General features: G+C 41.4%; 2 protein-coding genes across 2 annotated transcripts in view; one reads left to right on the top strand and one right to left on the bottom strand.

Moving 5' to 3' along the window:
* LOC140233696 (E3 ubiquitin-protein ligase MIB1-like) overlaps window positions 1-22,173 on the bottom strand; it is a 346,055-nt gene that overhangs the window by 78,045 nt on the left and 245,837 nt on the right. The gene's annotated exons all lie outside the window — the stretch shown is intronic.
* LOC140234389 (uncharacterized) overlaps window positions 1-22,173 on the top strand; it is a 35,832-nt gene that overhangs the window by 13,301 nt on the left and 358 nt on the right. The window lies entirely within an intron of this gene.

The raw sequence follows: 22,173 nt of genomic DNA, 5'->3' as shown, positions 1-22,173 counted from the left end.
AAGCGGTTCCTCGTTATAACCGAACTCGTTATAACGGGGTTTCACTGTACTATCACAAAGATACTACACTGTACAGTCAGCTACACATACATATCACCACATGGTCCTGTGGTATATGTACATCACCCATTTTAAGTCCTGTATATGGTAATAGTACTATTGGATAATTTGTATGGTACTTTAAGCAGTAACATACAAACGAATGTATGTTATTTTCAAAGTTACATCTGATACCACAGGAAACATGACATTGCCACAGAGATATACCAGAGCCAGCTATTCATGCTAACATGTTTGTGTGGTATGTGTGTGATACAGACAAGTACCACACAAGCCTGTGGTAACATACATTGTATTTATGTGGGACATCGTGTGGTACTAACAAGTACCACAGAGAATACCCTACAAAACTGTTAAACACAGATGATCTGTGTGGTATTGTACCACAGGCTTGTGTGGTACTCCCTGTGGTACTTGCCAGTTGAATTGAATTGAATTGAAACAGTACCACACAGTTCCTGTGGTAAAATATGTTTGTGTGGTACCTGTGTGATACTGGCAAGTACCACAGGGAGTACCACACAAGCCTGTGGAACAGTACCACACAGATCATGTGGTAACATATTTTTGTGTGACATCGTGTGGTACTAGCAAGTACCACAGAGAATACCCTACAAACCTGTGATTCAGTACCACACAGTTCCTGTGGTAAAATATGTTTGTGTGGTACCTGTGTGATACAGTGGCAAGTACCACAGGGAGTACCACACAAGCCTGTGGAACAGTACCACACAGATCATGTGGTAACATATTTTTGTGTGACATCGTGTGGTACTAGCAAGTACCACAGAGAATACCCTACAAACCTGTGATTCAGTACCACACAGTTCCTGTGGTAACATATATTTGTGTGGTACATTGTGTGGTACTGGCAAGTACCACAGAAAGTACCCTACAAGCCTGCGGTACAGTCCCACACAGTTCCTGTGGTAACATGTATTTGTGTGGTACATTGTGTGGTACTGGCAAGTACCACAGAAAGTACCCTACAAGCCTGTGGTACAGTACCACACAGTTCCTGTGGTAACATACATTTGTGTGGTACATTGTGTGGTACTGACAAGTACCACAGGGAGTACCGTAGAGGCCTGTGGTACTGTACCACACACTTCCTGTGGTAACATCGATTCTGTGTGGTACATTGTGTGGTACCGACAAGTACCACAGGGAGTACCACAGGACTTTTTTGTTAGGGTGTGATAATCCACTTTTAATGAGTTTAAAGATCTGGTTGCATGGGGATATATCAGGCAGTGGGAAGGCTAGCCTGAACCCAGATATATTCGGGAACCCCCGTAACAAATTGTGTAGGCTTACAGATTTATCCCTGATCTCTATGTAAGTACACATATATAGCCAAAAAATCTTGACTGGTGCCGAACATTACCGATAAGCATATGTGACCCGCTACAACAAAAAGGTCCTAAAGTCGCGCACGGTCGAAGCCGTGAAAATCGAGTTTGAAGTCAGAGCATCATAATTGGTCAAAATGTACGATTTTCTGATTTTGACATATTATTGGAGTCTGACATGTCTTCTATCATCTGTCGAAATTTTGAAGCAAAATGAGGAAAGGAAAGACCAAAAAATAGCGTTTTTCTGGGCCATGTTTTTGGCGTTTCAACCAAGCAGAAACCGGTTCGAAAATTTGGATTGAGCGCCACATACAGGCTCCGCCCCTAACAACGACCGGAGTGATCTCATTGGTCAGTTTGCTGCTTGCCGCTAACCGAAGCGTGAAGCTCGCACACTGCTAAGTCGACTGGTGCGTGCGGGCGGGGTGCGCTATGCCCAGCCGCTTCTCCTGGCATCCTGGTCACTGATTGGTCGGTGAGGAGACCGCCGACGCTGTGCTTGAATGAGCATTTCGGGGGTTGCTAGGGTTTACCTTCCGGAGGTGAAAACTGACTACGTGCCCCTTGATCGCGATTGCGTCGCAAGGAAAACTTTTAGGGCGCTTTTCTCGAAACAGTGATTTCCCATACGTCTCAACATGCTCTCTTTTAAACATCGATATCTCCGCACCCGATTATTTTCATAAGATGTGTTATATATCAATTTAAAGCAGAAAGATTAGGGAATTTGTCATGCAATTTTCAAATAATCGACCTCACCCGACTTTAGGATCATTTTGTTGTAGCGGGTCACATATGCTTTGATGCACGTATTCGGTAATGGGCAATTCTATTCGAGAAGGCCTGTGTTAGTCGTGGTTTTGAATGTATCACGGTATGCAGCAAATGAAGATTGATTCAATCGGGGCCCCGTTTCATAAAACTTGTTATCAGTGACAAGTTGTGATAGTTGTTACAAGCTACTGAAATCCTTGCATCTGATTGGCCGAGAGCAAATTTGTCATAGACACGTGGCAGTTGTCACTGATAACAAGTTTAATGAAACAGGCCCAGGTCATTAACATTCTCTCACTCTTGCCAATGCTACCAGGTCTACTCTATAGGCCTACGCCGAATATTTCACGAGGTTTTTATTGTCACGAAATTCGAGAATCAGGTGCTATTCGCAAAATTAAAGACACACAAAAATATTGACATAAAAGTGAAAATTTTCGTGGTGTTGAAATTTTTGAGCATTTCACACTACTTTTGGCAAGCGCAAATTCTGAAACCCACGCAAATATCTTCACAATTTTCTCTGCACATTTTGAATGGGCTGACAATTGTGCAGCGCGAATTCGAGAACCCACGAATATGATCTTGACCCGCTCAGCGCGAAAAATTAATTGCGCGGAAATACACTGTATATGGACGTTTATAGTATTTACCTGCAAAGTCATTATGGTTTGATTTTATTTTTATTCAGCCATCCATTTCCACTCAGATCTGTTACTTCGAAGTAACAGAATAGATCTATTCTTTTTCTACATTCCTCCTTCTAATCTAAAAATAGACAAAAGGTATTTTTCCTTTTTTTAAGAAATCTATTGGTCTCTGATTTACCCCTTTAAATGTGCAGAGGACCACTATAAGCACTAACTAAAGCAGGAAGAAAAAAAATAGGTTGAAGGAAAGAGGAAAAGAGAAAAAGAGAAAAAGAAAGAGAGAGAGAGAGAGAGGGGGAGAAAAAAAGTATAGAATTACCCTACCAATGGGTCACAGATCAGTCCATGTAGAGCAAAGGGGCGATTGACCCCACATTGGAATGTAAAGAATGCCAACTTAACAAGTGGGTGGTGGTTCCCATGCTCCAATCTATAGCCACAGCCCAGACAGGACTGCACCCCCACCTTACACTCTTGTAGACCAACAGCCCTTATCCCACACACACACACACACACACACACACACACACACACACACACACACAAACTCAAACACACACATACACACACTTATAATATGTACAGGAAATTCATGGGTGATATATATACATCAACACACAACCCAGCTGATTCTTCTTATTATTGTGTTTCCTCTCCCTCCCTCTCTCTCCCCCCCTCTCCCTCTCTCTCTCTCTTTTCTTCTATCTCTCCACCTCTGTCTCGTTCTCTCTCTCTCTGGCATGCTATGCTTGACTGCATGCTGGCCCAGCCCATTTTTTGACTTCCAGCCACCAAGCAGGGCAGGAAAAACGCACACAATTTCCCACTGTCACCAACCCCACTCATTGCACAGGAACCAACCTCAGGAACCAACCTGCCTGATAGCAAATGGTATGTACTGGTAAGTTTCTGTGGTATATTTCACTGTTTTCTTAAAACTAGCATTCCTTTCTGCATAAGCCTACCTTTCTACAGGACTTGCCAGGCCAGGCCAGGCCAGCAATGTGTTTAGCAATCGAGCTGGATTTATTCAATGACACTCCCATAATTGTGATCGTTCAGGTAGTTGTGGTAGAGAGACTTGGGTGGGGAGGTATATGGTAATATTCTTCCTCCAATCAAGCCAGTGTTCCCAGCAGTGCTGCTGCTGATACGATAGTGAGTGGTTGTGGTGTACCATGGCACAGAGTTTGGCTGGCCCTGTGCTGTGTTTTTCTCTGGTATCTTCTAGTGTACGTTGTTACTGCACATGTCACACTTGTTAAGTGACAGGTAGGTGGGTGCGTTCACACTGGGAGCTAACTTCTACGCTCTGCAAATGGCCATCCTTCAGTTTGACGTTATTGTTAAATACCTCAATGGTGTGATCTCCATGATTAGCTGAAATTAATCATTTCCCCCCCCCCCCCCCCAAAAAAAAAAAAAATGATAATAATTAAATAAATAAAAAGGTAGTTTCTTTCATGTCTTTCTGTTCGTGGGTATAGGTCATCATTGTTTCCTAATTACCATACATCATTACAACTTGTCACATACCGCTGCGTTTTCACTTTTAATTGGATAGACCTGGTAAGTAGTATCCACGTTGTTGTAAATGCTTTCCACTGACAGTTAAAAAAACAGAACATTGAGGATAAATTAATTTGTTTGTTTGTTTTTTTGAAATGTAATGCTACTCTCTCCAACTCTTTTCTGTTTTTAGAGAAAATCTAAGGAAAAAGAAAGAGGTTGTTTGGTTCATGACAGGCGGATACTATGGTTATGAACATGTGTACAATTCCTGTGAATTTTTTTAACTTAAGTCAGGAATGTGTCAAGGGTCACTATGGCATGTATAGCGGGGCAAGTAATACAATGGCAACATGAATGGATGTGAGCAATAAAGACGTAACTTCACTCCCACTTTTCTCAGTTCAAAAAGTCATTCAAGGCATCCGTTTCGTTCACACCAAGCTTGATTTTCTGACCGTCGAGCCATTGTCCACCAGTGGCTACTGACTCCGAAGTGAACCATCTTGACTAGTTCACACCTCTCTCGGGAAATGAATTTGAATGTGACGATTGTAAGATCAGGAAAGGTCCAATAAATCATCCTATTCACACTTTGCCCTACATTATGTGGATTTTCAGATGGGATCATTACAATGTGTTTGCTCTGATCTCCAGCTATCATTGCAGGGAAGTCTTTCAGGATTTCCCGGTTCTTTACAAAGCCATGCACACTAGACAGGTTTGTATTTGTTCAATAGGCTTTGTGGTTCTTCAGTCCATTCTTGCGCATACAATGGAAGGTATGCAATACTGGAGAAAGCGGTGCGGGGAGAGTGTTTCCCTTTAAAAAGGGGGCGTGGCAGCAGGCATAGAGGGACGGCTGCATAATTTTATGCACAAGGAGTATAGGTTTTTTTTCCCCTGTTACCGAAACATACACGCATGTGTATGATGCCTTTTAGCCTGCTGTAATAAAGAACACCTTGTTAGTTAAAAGGGAGGGGGGAGTTGTGCTATGAAGGAATCTACTGAATTAACGTCCTTCTGCCACTCCATTACCAGTTGTATTAATAGTTATCTCTTCTACCAGTAATTTTCTATTATTTTTTCTTTTCTTGTTTTTTGCTAAGAGGGCAAAGTGAACATTTTCTGTGAGCATCTTGCTACTGTACAGTTTGATATTCCTACAGGAATGCATAGCTATACCAGTAATAGTGAGAGAATTTGGCAAGATCACTGCTTTAAAAAAATAAAATAAAAAATACATATGATATGGCGTACTTCTTGTCACATCCTAGAATTGCCAAAGATCAGCTCCTTTTTCACTCAAAATGCACAAAAAGGTATACATTTTCCCTCATCTGTCTCATCTGTTTGGCTTCAAAATATATGCATCATAATCACATATGATATGAAAATCTGAATTTGAAGGATAGCCTTGTTCCCAAACTACATTTTAATCTCAATACAAAGAAACATTTGCATATGGTATGGACCTCTAAGACTGGATATTTTACTCATACAATTGTGGTGTCCCTTTTGTAGTACCCATCATTTGATTGACAGTTTGGGGAAACTGATTGAATGATTGATTGGTTGGTTGGTTGGATTGATTGATTTTTTTTTTTTTTTTGGGGGGGGGTGCATTTGCTTTCAAGTAGGGTTCAGCTAATATGGTAGGGGCCTATACCATAATCTATGTGAAAATCTGTTGCTCTTTTTTAGAAGAGGTTAATTGTCATCAAAGTTTATTTCCACTATGAAGAAACAATGAGTGATGTGAGTTCAAGTTCAAACTATATTTGGATTCTACCACTTCACAGGGCCACCACTCCATTGGAGTACCACTTTACTCGAGTGTAGATACACTGAGGTAGTGCTACTACATGAGATGTACACAGGGGTACTACACGCTGACGTACTACACTCAGGTAGCACTACACTCAGGTAGCAATACACAAGAGTACCACTACACCATGGTACCACTTCACTAGGTTTAATACTACACTGGAGTAGCACCACACTAGGGTATCATACCCTACACTAGGTTATAACTACTTGGGGTTCAATCACACTAGAGTACCTCTTTGCTAGGGTACCACTATGCCAGAGTAACACTACTTGGGGTAACACCACACTGAGGTAACACTACACTGGGGTAACACCGTACTGGGTAACACTACACCAATACATCCCTACTCCAGGATACCCTCACACTGGAATGATGACACCACCATTCAAAGGAGAACTCCCCTGTAAGAAAGTAGAGTGGGACCACACCCATTTTCTAACAATTGACCATAGCAGCACAAAACTTTACCACTCAAACATGAGACAGGCCAAAGAACTTAAGATGGCATGTTAAAAAATGCTAATATGTCCCTTTACGTGATTCATTCATTATTGCCCATAACCCAAACCTCTGTGTACATAAGAGTGATATCTGGGATGGGAAATGGAAGCAAGAACCCTTCTTTTTATTGTCGCTGTGTTTACTCCCACGGAATCCAGAATATACTTAACCTGAAGCCAAGCACACCTCACACTCCGCATAGTCTTGTCAGCCCAGCCTCACAATGTGGCTTTAGATCCCATACTCCAGCATCCAATTTTGACTTTTGGCCTAGTCACACTTACTATTATAAAGCCTGAGGCTATGTTCTTTATTTAAGCCACTGCCTACGAGAATCTGACGTGTCATTTTTTACTATATTAGGAATTTCCATATCTGGGGAGCAACTGGTTAAGAATAATTGTAGAGAAAGCAAGAGATTTCATGCATGTCAAATTGCCCAGAGTGGTGTAGTTCTCAATGGAAGACTAGGCCACAGACTTCTCTGTGTATGTACAAGAGTGTAACCATTTTTTCCCCCAGGTTTTGAATGGAGTCCCCTCTTTTCAAATACAGATCCTTCCACCTTGGGGTTCAAAAGGGCTCGTATTTATCTGATGTGGGTACCTTTGAGGGGTGGGTTACAAATGCTCTGTAATTTTTTGTTGAGAATGGTTTTATTGCAAAATTGAATATTTTTAATAGTTTCAACACACTCAATGAGGCATGTTCCCAAGATTAAATCTTTTGCTGCGCAGATGAAAACTGAAGATAAATTGAAAAGCATGGACAAAGTGCTAAACTAGGCATCACAGGGAATAGTGAGAAATGATGGAGATAGGCAAGAGATAGCGGAGAAATAAGAGTGGGCCGAGTGGTACAGAACCTGATGGTGATCCCCCAAATCTGGTGGGAATGGAAATAGCGCATCACAGAATGAATTGACCTTACGACCTTGAAGTGTCAGTGCATGTCACCCGACTGCAGTACTATAATCGACAGGGAGTAATCTTGCATGTTTTCAGCAATTTCATTAGTTTGGGATAAATTAATTCTGGAAGTGCAATTTATAATGCCCTATCCCTTGATTACCTTGCATATTGTCTGCCTGACATGCAAACAAATCTTCATTAGATTTCATCTTTTCTTTTTCTCAGATGAAAACGAGAAGGAAATCTTGTGCAAGGGATCCTTGTTATAACAAGGACCTAAAAACCATGACCACTGCACTGTTACATAATTTTCTATACATCAGGGTACAAAGCAGATGAATTCATATTAACCCATTGAGGATGGACTGATTTTGCTACAATATTGTGCATTTCCCATAGACACCTGCCCGAGTACACTCAGGACTCGTCCTCAACAGGTTAATACAATATTAATTCCAAAGTGAATGCATCTTGTGATGAAACATGTATCAAAACTGTTTGGAGGATGTCCTCCGTATATGAATGTCACCTTGCACATGGAGTCCAATCATGCTTTAAAGGGACTCATTATGAACATGTCACATTATAACTGACCGAGGCTCAAACATTGTTGGATTGAAATAGACACCCTCACTGAAAGAGGCTTACCTCTGAATCCCAAACGAGATAACTAGCTGAAGGAGTGAATTCTAAGCATAGTACTCACCCTGAACTTGGTAAGATTTCTCATTCCTTTGGCAGGCCAGAGGCTTAGAGGTGAACTCTCTATTACTTGCTTCGTTGTTAAGGCACCTGACCTTCGAACGCTACAAGACTGGGGTGCAGGGGCGCGGAATAAAGACCCTTTTGTGAGCTACATTATTTTTTTTCTTCAGCTCGGCATTCAGATGAGTGAAAAGCTTTGAAGCTGAACTCCATCAGCATCTTTTTCTCTCTTTTTTTCTGTCTTTCTTTTTCAAGGGGTTTGAATGGTTTCGATAGAGCTTGGCACAGTTGTGAAACTAACTTGTCTGGGATTTTGGGCATACTTGGACTAGTTATACTGAAAATATGAGAGAGTGTGCTTCAATGAGGGGGTGAATAAAATCCCCACCATAACATCTCATCCATTTCTCTCCCAAGGAAAAACAAATCTTTAACCCCCTACCCCCCCCCCCCCCCCCCCCCGCCCGCCCAGCGTGTCGGGGCAATCTCCCCCCCCCCCCCCCATGCTGGTTAGTGATAAGGTTTATAGTAAAGATTAGGGTATGGGTTAGAGTTAGGGTTAGAATTCAGGTGAAGGTTATGATAAGGTTCAGGGTTAAGGTCAGGGAAAGGGTCTGGAGTAATTGTCCAGGGGGTAAGTATCCAAGAACCCCGCCTAGATCTCCTAATCAGTAGCACCTATGTCCACTCTTCAAAACTCCTGATTACAGGAAGGTCTGCTTGACCATCAGAAGCAGTTTCCATGGAAACGTAATCAACCAGCAAGACTGTGCCTAAATGGTGACTCTTTCGTGGGGGCAGATTACGTGTCCAATTTTGACCCTACATATTTACAACGCTTCCTGCTGTAAATCATGAATCACCCCTTAAGATGTCTATTGAGACATCAAGATAAGTTAATCGTCATGCGAGAAAATGAGGGGGAAAAATACGGAAATGGATATTGACAGTAAGTAATTTGTAATTGAAGTGAACACGGATGTTAATGCCCCAGTACATTTATGGGTTACCACGATAACAAATTGTAGTCTTTGCAAAACCCTGCTCTCTGAGATAGATGGACGAGACATCCCCATCAGAAATATAATCAAACCACTCCTGAAAGGTTTACAAGTTAAAAATCACTTACTTTAGTATGTAGGAAGTGCTATATTAAATGAAACTGATCAAAAATGGTTAAAACAAGAGATGGGCAGTGGAAGAATTAGGCTGTCCTTTCCTTCACAAAAGTGACACAAATTGAATGGAGGGATCTCAAGGTAATTGAAGAATTATAAAGGCCTATAGACATATGATCAAAGATATAGTATGATCAAGATGGCGGCACTAAGGGAAGATTGATCAGATATAGGCAATGTGCTAGTCTGACTCCAAATAGAGCCACTCTGATAGACCTGCCATGACTGCAAACAAGCTGTTTAATTCTTGCTCTACTTCCTGTGGAAAGTTGTTAACAACAGGCCTTTGCACTCATTATAATTTCCCTTTTTTTTTTCCAGCAGAGAGTGTGTGAGAGTATGTGTCCTAGCTTGACCCCTTGGTATGCGTAGATCAACAAGAGTCTGTAGTATGGGGAGTCGGGAATGGAAAGGGGGGGGGTAAAAGCAATTTTGGGAAAAATATGGCCAAATTCCAGCTGCAGTCTTTCTGAAATTGGAAAGAAACAGTAACATTTATTTCTAGCAAGTCGGCCTGTGGAATTTCTGCTTGATACGGTGCAGGTCATTCTTGCAGGAAAGTTGGTACCCTAGATATGTCCTTCACGGAGTACTTGCGGTGTGCCTTAAACAGCACTGACATTCTGATAGGAGCTTACACAATCATCGTACAACAGTATAGGGAAAAGAGGGTACAATAGCATTTTATGCTGGTTGTAGTGCTGCACTCATACAAACCACCCCCAGTACAGCTCAAGAATCGCAGGGTAGCATCTATAATGCAAACCTGTGCATTCTGACAGTGTAACGCCAGCAGAAAGCAGAGATATGAGGGTAGGCAATTAATGACGCTGGCATGAAGACAAGTGCTGGTAACCCAGTGGGACTACACAGTTCAATGTGTACGACTGTCTTCTATACAATGTATATTACCACTGAGGCTCATGCATAAAATTGTTGCTAAACCTCTTACAGTGTACATTCTACATACAGGCTGCATTAACAAGATGTTTTATACAACATTACTGAACACAATAACAGGGCCTTGGCATAACAAACAACTTATTGCTTATTTATGCTTTAAGGCAACATATGAAAATGGAAAGGGAAGGAAATATTTGTTAAAAAAAAAAAAAAACTACAAAAAAAAACAACAACACACATGTACACAAATGATGATCAGAGATATGTTCAGTGAAGGTTTGGCTCTTTCACATAAATCATACATTTTTGGTCTTATCCTCTTGCCACACCAAACCCATCATAACAAATATGAGGGGACAAACTAAATCCCCAAAATGCAAGTATGTGAGAACTGGGCTGATAATAACTAGTCCAACAATTGATGAACTCGTGCAAAGTCCTCCGCAAAATAAATCCAATCCAGAGGCTGTATAATTTTGGTCATGTTATTTTCAGGGGGACTAAAATTGTTTGTGGCAAACAATTTGAAGATTCACCAAGCAGATAACAGAACAGAAGTGTGTCTTTATGGACCTCTGTGAATCTTCTTAGTGTGAACATAGAAACATACAGTGCTAATATCAGGATTGAATTGAAATCAAGTTAGTGTAATTGGATGCACTACTCCAAAAGCACACTGTATTTATGTGTCTGAATAGTTCCAGAATTTGGATTTTCTAGTAAGTCTGTAATGGAATGAGATGTAGGAAGTTTTAGGACAATGAAAGTTTTAAAGAGAGGGAGGGTAAGATGAGTGTTTATGAATCCTCCCCAGCTCCTGCTTTAAAAAGTAGATTTAGGCTGACAGTAGACAAAGACTGTTTTTGTTTTTCAAATTCATCCAAGAGAAAGATATGCAGAGCTGGGTAAAAGTGCTCCTGATGATGCCTTTACCACCATGGTTTCCTTGGCAACCTGTTTCCATGGCAATACATCTTTGATTTGGGAGCTCTCTGTGTGAGGAGGGTGCTAGCACCAGGGTAAGGTACTCGACTGGCACAGATTTATGTGTAACGGAAATGTCCCCTCATCTCTGTCTGGGTGCAGGGAAAAGAGATGGGGCAGGATGGAGGAGTTTGTGATGGATGCGGGAGGAGAGAGGGAGTGATGTAAGCGGGGAATGGAAGAGGGGGATGGAGGGCAGAAATTGAGATGAGAATAAAGGAGAGGGGATGGGGATAGGATCCAAAGACTCTGCCATTCCAACACGCCCCCCCCCCCTCCCATTCCCTCTTAGTCCCCCAGTGGGAGATCTTCTCTGAGAAATGGAGATCTTGATGTATCACATTCAAATGTCTCATAATGAATCAAAGAGAGTGTAGAGAGAGCTGTCAAGGAGACAGGATGGGAAGGGGTAGAGAAGGAAGGATTTCCCCCTTGTCACATACCCCTTGTTTCTCCCCTGGTAACACCAGTTTGATCTTTTTCTGCACCTGAGCCAAAGTCATGGGGGGGGGGGGTAGAATCTTCAAGAGCCCCATTCTCTCCCATCCCCCACCATGCGAAAGAGGAAAATGTGTGTGTGTACAAGAAAAAGCAAATATGGGTAAATTGGGGGTATCTCTTTCTCAATCCCCTACCGTCACTTTCCCTGAACCCCTTCCACATTCTCCCGTCTCTGATTAATGGGGGTTGATGATATCGGCCGGGTACACACAACCATGCACGGAGCTGGGAAACTCTTAATCAAACCACATGCAGTGGCAAGCACAGATACTCTGAAAGATCCAGTAGTGTGGGGATACCGTGGAGAGGGAAGGCCGGCCCAGGTCATGAATATTCATGAATCCCTGCAACAAATTCTGTACAGCTTGATATATTGCTGATCTCTATGTACTCTTGTAAGTATACATAGGGCCAAAGAATCTGGACCGGAGTCAAAAGTTATCGAGGAGTATATTCTTTGATACTTGATACTCATTAGTGCTGATGGGCGCTGTTTGTGGTTTTTCGAATGTACCCATGTGGTTAGCGAATGACAATAGAATCAATCAGGCCACCCACATCTCCTCAAGCTACACTGTACCAGGTCTTTAATAAGGATGGATTCTCGCTGTCATCCCTACCTACACTTTTAATACTCTGCAGACTTTTGCCGACTGCAGATTAAGAGAGAGAGAGAGCGTCTTTCGTATGCATTCTCATACCTCACAATTGCATAATATGGACAACATTCAAGATGCATCGAAGCAGAAAGATTTAAATCAAAAGTCAGGGTAGTGTTATGATATGTATTTACCTCTCGTTTCCACAAGTGCTTAGTCTATTGTCAAAGTGTCCAAAGATTTTAAATCATATTCACCAAGTTATGTGCCCCACACAACTGACAGTGAAAGGATGAAATGTATTACCAAAGATCTGTCTCAGTATGATACATATGATCAAGACTTTTGAAAAGAATAAAACAATAACACTTCTTCATTGTTCCAAATGGCTAAGACCTAAGCCTAAACCTTTTGACAGGAAAAATGCATTGAGTTGAGACTACATTCATCAGTTACCACCCACCTCACAGAATACAAGTGTACTACTGTAGTAATGATGCTATAGGTAGTCTCGCATGAATAGCCTCAAATAAGTGGCAAAAGAGTAAGGGGGAAAAGGGAAAGTACTGCATTTTTTATTTATGAATGCACAGACTGAAATTGGGTCAGATTTTAATGCTCAATTGACTTGATAACTGAAGATGAATCTTCAAGTGGACTTTCTTGTTAGAGGTATACACAGGGAGAAAAAAAAGAGAGAGATAATATATATAAGCGCAATCGGAGAGAGGGAGTGGGAGAGAGAGAGAGACAGTATAATATGTGGACAGGTTAAAATAGATTGGCAAAAAGAGAGAGTGGGAGGGAGAGAAAGAGAGAAAGAAGTAGCGTAAGGTGTAGAGAATGATATGGGACCAGTAATCATATTGATATATTTATCAACATATCACCAAGCATCCCGGTAATGCGATGATTAGACCTAATCAGCGGCCTACACCTATCGACCGGCCACAAGCCACCAGCAATCCAGGCGTTCAGGGACTCACCCCTCGCGAGATAAGGATGAATCGAGGCAAGCATGCCACGGCAGACCCTCCACCCGAGGCACTGCTTTATTAATCTCGCCAAAACATTAACACTTACAACGTTTGCGCGAGGCGAAATTCCCCGCGGTGTAATTTGCCCGTCTGAGGAAGATAGCACTGCTCAGTGTAGAACTATGCAATGCGCCACGCTCCTGTTTTATCTCTCATTTCTTCCTCCCTTTAATCACTGAATACTAAGCACACTTAGCTGACGAATTAGTGATACGGCTACCTTAATCAGCAATTGGGTTAGGACTGGACTGTATCTTATGCCTCAATACTTCCACACACCTACAACGTAGCTGGCATGTGGATGGCAGAAGGGTCTTCATTTTAAACCAACAACTCGTCCTGTGGCTTTTCGATGACAGTCTATTTCAATCTTTTTTTCTCTTGGAGATACTTTCTACAATCTCTCATTCCAGCATGTCTACTTCAGGTGCAATTAAGGTGGGTTTTTTTTTCTGTCTTGAATTGCCAACAACTGCACGCATAGTGTGCATTGTGAATTCAAGGTTACACAAATCACAAGAGGACTTGCGTGTGATGGTGGATTGGCTCTGTCATTACCAGCGCCATACAAACAATATGACATCTTAGCCATAGTGCTACAAATGGCTTCAAATTGCTCGACAAAGTTCAGGGAAAGTACTGGCATGCTCCTGAGCTGAAGAAGAAAAGAATGGGTTCATGTTCATGCTACCACAAAAATAACTTGTATTTCTATCCAATCCCTCTGAAATTTTATGGGATATTCTTAACCCCCCCCCCCCCCCTAATCTAACAAGGTTGTTGGGGTTTTTTTTCTGAAGGAAGTGGTGTCATGCTGTTGCTCTGTGGGCTAACAAATGGTCAATATTTGGGTCTAATGAAGCAATTTTTCTCCATAAATGTGGTTGACAAAGCTCCCTCCTATCACTGTAATATCAGGAAGCACTAAGAAGGCTTTTTCACTTGTCCATTATTTGGCAGACATTGCCCGGAAATAATCAGCTTGGGATGTTATTCCATTTTTCTCCCGTCACCATGGAGATATTCCCCAGAAAGTTTGAGAGGACAGTTGACATCTTACCCAGACAGATGAAAAGAGAGGGGGCTCTTCCCCTCTCTTACTTAACCCTTGTGTGCTACATTTATTTCCTGTCCATAGGTACAAGTGTGTGAAATTTGTACACATTTGGCTCATTGGCATGGGAAGAGTTAAGGCAAAGCTCATGACTGCATCATAGACTATCAGCTTCTATCATCCAAGTGTGAATAGTCTTATTTCTAGTCTGAAGGGAAATATAATTTTTCTCCCTATATTGATAAGTGCTTCAATTGGAGGGAGAGGGGGGTGGGGACTGTTTCCTGGGTAATACGCAGGAATAGTTAATGACAATATTTACTGCCAGTAACTAATCAGGGGAGGAGGAAACATCAGTAGGGAATAGTTGACAATACTCCATACGTCTTCCTGTGTAAACTTGATTCACTTGTATTAGGAGAAACCGACAAAAAAGGGGTAAGTGCATTGAAGTAAGGCTAGCAGAAGTGTTGCCTATCATTCATGCTGCGGTGCACTGTGTACATTGGTAAGCTCTGCGGGGTTCTGGGTGCTGATAGCGACTTTCACTGGTGCATCAAACGCGAGCTTTGGGCCCTCTCCAGTGTCATATCAAGAAAGGGTTCTGAGGCGAGGATACTCTAAAGGAATCAACTTTTTCTTTTTTGATCAATTGTAATTTATCTCTTCAATGACAACTTGAAACTCTTTTCTTGCAATCATTAGCTCAGAGAAGACCGAGCTACAAATATATAACTGCTCTCCCATATGGGTTGAGTTCTTGTTCTTGCTTCTCACATGATACAACAATGTACACACAAAAAATGATGTACAGCACTTGATTTGACATTTGCGACCCTACTCCTGACATTTCTTGATCTAATCATACATAATTATATTTCTTATTAAAAACCTAGGCATATTTCTTGTTCAGACACATCCCATTTAAGGTAAGAAGTGTCGGGGCAGGAGAAGTGTGCTGTGTGATGACGGCGCAGTGCATAGTGATTACTGGTACTCGCGGAAAGAACAAACAGGCTGGCGATTGCGTAAGAAAACAAACCCCTGTGAAATACATCACACACACACATACACACACACACACACATACTGTTGCTATAAAGCAAAGGAGGAAGTTGTGATTGAGACATGCGTCCGAGGTATGCCTGGAATTCCTAATACGTCTGCACTAGAATGCGGCAGACGTGTAGGCACATTGTAATGTGACAAGCACACATCTGTGCCCCAAAATGTACTGCCTGCTTGAGATGAGCTCCCTTTGCCTAGTCTTATTTCAAGGCTGCTCTTCTCCATCAATCACAGGATGGGATGCATAGCGCTGCTGATGTCTTCTCTAGTACACTCCTGTCTTTGTCTATACCATTCCTCATTTCTCATTTCCCATCTCCTTCTCCTTCTTTCTCTATTCCTTCCCCCTTTCACCTTCACCCCTCCCTCTCTCTTTCTCTCTGCTTCTAACCCCCCCCCCCCCCCCCCACTATCTACCTCTAGGACACCAATTGTCAAGCTATCTTTATACATATTTCTTTTTTTCTATATATTTCTCTTTTTTTTCCATATATTTCTCTTTTCTTTATATATTTCTCTTTTTTCTATATATTTCTCTTCTCTCTGTATATTTTTCTTTTTGTTCTCTCTGTATATTTCTCTTTTTGTCTGTATATTTCTCTGTCTCTATCTATCCATGATTCTCTCTCATTTGTGTACCAAAGAAAACTGATCATCAATTACAGATTCTATATCAATCCCCTCTATAGCACACAATAGTAACACACATCATCTTTTATTTATTTATTTATTTTTTGGATGGATGGTAGAAACTTTTTTAAGGAAGAATAGTTATGAAGACTGCAAGAAACTTTGTCATTCAGTGTAGTCATTAGATTTCTTTAAAATTCAAATTTATACAGAATATCTCAGAAATCAGGAGCACCTTGAGAGATTTCTTTTGAGGGTATGGCAGCTATCTTTAATATGTGTGTGTGTGTGTGTGTGTGTGTGTGTGTGTGTGTGTGTGTGTGCCCTATAATTGTTCTGTATGCTCGTTTCCTTTGATCACTTGATGTGAAATCAATCAATGGTTGTATGCCACTCAACAACATCTCGCTGAATGAACTGAATGGGTACTTCATTCACCAACTCTGGTGTTCAATTTCAACATTTTAATATTTGATGAGAGCAAAGATTCCAGGAAGGCCACTCCACTCTGCTCCTCATTTACACTCCATCCACACCTCCTGTTTCGGAAACCAGGAACGTTGCTTTAAAGGGATGGTGTAGTTTTAGTTGAGATGGGGCTTCAGGTTTCTAACTTTTTTGTGTGAGATAATGAGACACCTCTTATGAGATATTAAAGAGTATACAATTCTAAGAGGAATTCAAAGTTTATTTGATGAAAATCAGTTTTGAAATGCCTGAGATATCCAGCACAAATTGATCCTAATTAAAGGTGGGATATACCTTTTATTAGGACCCTTCTGTTTTACTTTGTTTTTGGATATTGCAGCCATTTCAAGACCAATTTTCATCAAATAACCTTTCTGTAAATTCCTTTTAGACTTGTATGCTCTTTAATATTTCATACATGGTTTCTAATTATCTCGCAAAAATGTTAGAAACCTAAAGTTCCATCTCAAACGAAATCATATCATTCCTTTAAACATCCCTCTCTGCCCTAGACAATGGTGATGATGATAAGTGAACAGCAAGGCGCATTTCTCTCAGCCCCATTACAACTAACAGCTCTTGAAGTCACTGTGAACCCAGGCCTCATGCACAACATTCCATGGAGTGCTGGTAGTTAATCTGGGAGAAAATGGGGAAACATACACACTCATGCCATGTACATTTCTTCATACCACAGATGAAAAGCATGGCATTGCAGTATTAACATTTTTGTCAGGGTGGGGAGGGGGGAGGGGTATAAAGACTGTGAGGGGAGGAGAGAGAGGGTACGGGGGAGGGGGCTTTGGTCTATGGGGGGGGGGGGGTGAAAGGAATTGCTGGTGCATATGTCTGCTTGCCTGTAATGAGATTATGTTCAATCTAATGGATTGTTCGGTTGAAGTGACTTGATATTACTAACCCGCATCTGTCCCCCACACACCCCCACGTATCATCAGGGTGTAATGTGATCATATCTGTAGCATCAACATACATGACCCAAGGTCTCAGTCTCCCTGGTTCCCACCCCACCCCACCCCCTTCCTCTTGGTGTCTGTATGGGGAGTGTGAGATAATATTGTTGCCTTGACAGCAGCCATCAAATCAATGGGGTTATTGCTGTCATATATTTTTTATGTTCCTCATTTGATAAAACCTCATGTGTACACAAAGTAATACATAATGTTCCTTTTTTCTAGAGTCACACAAGTTAGTAGGGACATCAAATTCTCCCAAGCAGCCCTTGATCTCACATTATGACTTATTTCCTTCGAACTATTGCATGATCTTGTGATATTATATGGAATTTTCTATTTTAAGCATACGGAACTTGACCAATTAATATCTAGTACAAATTCGGACAACCCAAAATGGGACATTTTTGTCTCTAGTTGCTTTATACTATAAGAGATATCAGATCTAAGACACAGCTCCCCCCCCCCCCACACACACACACATCTGTGGTTATAAAACATGATTTGCGTGCACTGCCCTTCTCAATGTATCAATATAATTAACATTCAGCCAGCTAGCACATGAGTTCACAGCCCTATAAACTAATAGCCAGTTAGCCTTGATTCAAGGACGGCATGCATTTATCTATCATAAGAAGTCTGTTGGATAGTATAATGTCAATATGCAGTCTTCAATCATCAAGGGACAACGCATAAATTACATCTTACATGAATTTATTCTAGCCTCTCATACCCTTAGATAAGCATAAAGTGAATGCTTTATATCTTATATACTCATTTTCATATTAAATTTAATTTCTTGTATTTTGTATTTATCAATCAATAATAGAGGGATATAAGAACCACCCATACTCGGCCTTGAAGAAAGGCTAGCAATAAAAGCTCAAAGATGCACATGCCTCACTGGAGGATGTTGGACATATGCAAAGGGGGCGGGACCAGGGGGGACGGCATTCCTGGAGCGATGCTACGCCCATCACTCTGACGGTTGGGCCATTTTCAGGGGTTAATTGGGATGGTCAGTTATGGCTGTATCTGGATTAATGGAGTTATCTCTCGGGGTCACGCGTAGGATGTGTCGGAGTCAAACGACTTTTGTTTGCGTCAATACCAGGCCCAGCTCATCCCCATCCGTCTCCACCTCCTAAATATAGAAGTACATCCACATCAGTCGACTGGCAGCTTCTTCGTCTCTTCTCATGTTGCATCCTCCGTCTTCCCATACCTAGTGATGTTACATGCTCCTTCCATCTCCCATAACGCTCCTTGGATCCTATCTTCCAGTCTCTCCATCCCTAAATCCTCTTGCCCACCTTCCCATCAATCTATCCACCCATCTTTCAGCCCATGTGACTACCTATCTGGCCATTTATCTTCCCGATTCTACATCTCGCCCTTCTCATCAGTCAGTCCATCTATTGATAAATGATGCGCTCTTCCAATAGAAGACAATGACCTCTAGGAAGATGCTGTTATCGCTATTGAAGGAGCTGCTGAACAGGCATAGGTCCATTTTGATGCCAACAAACAAAGTTCTCATGTAAATTTTGTAAAGGTGGTTAACTATTGTCAAGAATGCATCAATTTATAAATCAGTCACAAACACCAGGGGCGGATCCAGGAATTCCGTAAAAGGGGGCGCCTTTACAAAATTTAAGGGGGGCACACGCCCCCCCCCCCCATTTTTTCCTTTTTATTTCTTTTGTTGTAACAAAACATAAAGAGGGGTGAGCACCCGGTGCGCCCCCCTCTGGATCCGCCACTGGGTACAATACCAGCACTCCTACCATATTGTTTTAAAACAAACAAAAGGATAAGGTCGTGGTCATTCCAACCATTAGAGTTGCCCTTTCAACTTTTTCTGGTCATCATTCTGCACTTTTCTAATCTACCATACTTTTCTTCCTCTGCCTTGTTTTAGATTTCCTAATACTTTGGGTTACTTCCTAGGTCAGGTTTCACACCAATAAAAGAAGACTGTGTGCTAATTCTGCTATACAAGTCCACTCATAGTATAATACCTTCATCCAGCAGACTCGACTTTGATGCATGGTCAGCCTTTCATAAAATTCCCACTTGTAATACATCTCGCATCATTTGGCACTTTGGCAGTACCGCATTCATTCTAAATAGCTATGAAGAAATGAGCATTCGTCTTTCATATTTGCTTTTGGCTATCATCTCACTTCTTGCTGCAGATGGAAAATACTCCAAAAGGCTGCTTTGACATTTTACATAATTTTAGATGAATTCAATAAGAAAAGAAAATTAGATCATCAAATCATCGTCCTGCATTAAAAGTAAATTCTATTCAAAGCTGAACAAACTCCCAACACTTTTGCTATCTCTGTAGTTACCACAGTAGCAGTTGTGGCTCCAAACCTATATTGGAAGCAAAAAGTGTATTTCAAAATTACTATTTTGAGAGATAGGTACATTGTATGCATCTATCTGTATGCTTCCTATATATATCTGTAAATCTGCAATATAAAGGCAGAGAATGATGGATGGTGATTACCTTAGCATACTGGAGTTATTTTCTACAATAATTGGTGGTCCTTGGGATTAACTATATCTACAAGGTTAAGTTTGGTTTTTATTCACAATAAACACCAAAAAGAAACAAAGAAATCAATAAATGTCAATTAGAAATTGAAGCAAAAGTTGTTTTTTGCATTTCTTTATGGCAAAAGGTTTTTTTGTGCAATTTTGTCACTTATCTTTGCTACATGTAAATATGATAATGTGTAGTAAAGCTTGTGACATAAATTTTCTGGTCACTTAAAATGAAAATCTGACATATATGCTAGAACTGGGTCATTTTCTGTCATCAGGGTCAAATATATACCCCCCCCCCCCTTTATCTTACTTCATGGTGGCATAATGTATGTAGAATTCATATCTTTAATGCCTTTTATAGACCTTGTGTTTTGTTTTGGTTTGGGTTGTTTTTTTTTTTTGGGGGGGGGGCAAAAGCAACATAAGAGTCCATTTGATTCCTCTGAACATCTTTGAGATATCTTAATGGGACAGGAAAATCAAAATGCCAAAATCTGTGGTTCTTTAATAATTAGATTTCAGCAGATATCACAGTCAGCGGAGAGGGGGATTGTAGGGTAGCAACTGGAGGGGATGGAATCCTATCTACAGGACACAGAAGTGTGTGTGCTATGAGGGTTGATTATGGGCCACGTTTATGAATGTCCTGTAGTTGTCAATTAAATTTAAAATTATAATTAGATTAGCCGGGAGGAGGGAGAATTCATTTGAGGTCTTTTTCGTGTCTTTTGAAAGTGACTCTTATTCATTACTCATGTCCTACAATTGCAGGGGTGGGGGGAGGAGGGGGGTAATTGACCATTCATTTACTCGGTTTCGAAGGTACAGAAAAGGGGTGAGATTGTCCCATGGATAGAGGAGGGCGTTGACTTTATTCAAACTGATTCTTGTTCTTCGATGATCAAGTGCTCGCTATGGGAAAATCACGGGGCAGCATTTAAGTAAACAAAAACCTATGAACATTTGCTCTCTCTACGACTCTCTCTCACTCACACACATACACACATACACACAAACACACACACACACACACACAAAAAAACAGGGGCCGTTCCGAATCGTGCGGAGATTCCCCCCAGGCCGTTGCGCCGAAATACGGCTTGTGGCTTGATGAGATAGAGCCTGGGAGATATCGCTTGCCCCTGCATTACAGCGAAGGAAATGAGCTTGGGGGTGCTGTCATTTTTATCAGCACACTCCGCAGAATTAAGATAATGCTGTCCCGCGACTTACCTTCGATTGGTTGGCTTAGCCGCTGCAAAGGGTTTTTTTTTTTCTTCCCCAATTCCCTATCCCTCTTACATACATGCTGCCTACCCACCACACATGGTATTTTCTCAATGTGGCATTACACGTGTGGTGGGCATAGGTAAGCATGCTTCCTACCTTTTTTACTGTACACAGTACTTGTTTGTACGTAAGCTGCAAAGCAAAACACTCTCATGTGAATTCCAGAGTGTGGAAACGATACACGCGTGGAGGGAGATATGGACATGTGCTGTACTTCAATGTGCACAGAGTTATATTTCTTGCCAACACAAATCATAGACATAATTGTTTGTATTTCATCGAAGCATTGTGTTATAATATTTCTTTGCAATTCTCATTTTACCAGTGCCTCTACAACATTTAGCTTTCATAATCACATTTTCCACTCTGTGTATGTGTGGATGTGTGAGCTTGTGTGTCTGTGTGTCTGTGTGTCTGTGTGTGACCGTATAAACGGCTGCCCAATTATATATTTGAGGGAAATGGGTTTAAAGACTACCATGCCCAAAGTAAGTCAGCATTTACGGACGAACTAGCCTTATATGTACTCTGCACATGGTGCGGCTCAGCAACACGATGAGTATGTGGAGGAATGCAGGGTATGTGATAGGCTAGCCGGGTCGCTGCATTCTTCGAATGCCAAGGTATTGGGA

This window comes from Diadema setosum, chromosome 10 (genome assembly GCF_964275005.1).
Source record: "Diadema setosum chromosome 10, eeDiaSeto1, whole genome shotgun sequence".
NCBI lineage: Eukaryota > Metazoa > Echinodermata > Echinoidea > Diadematoida > Diadematidae > Diadema > Diadema setosum.
This window is presented reverse-complemented; position numbering and strand designations above follow the sequence as displayed.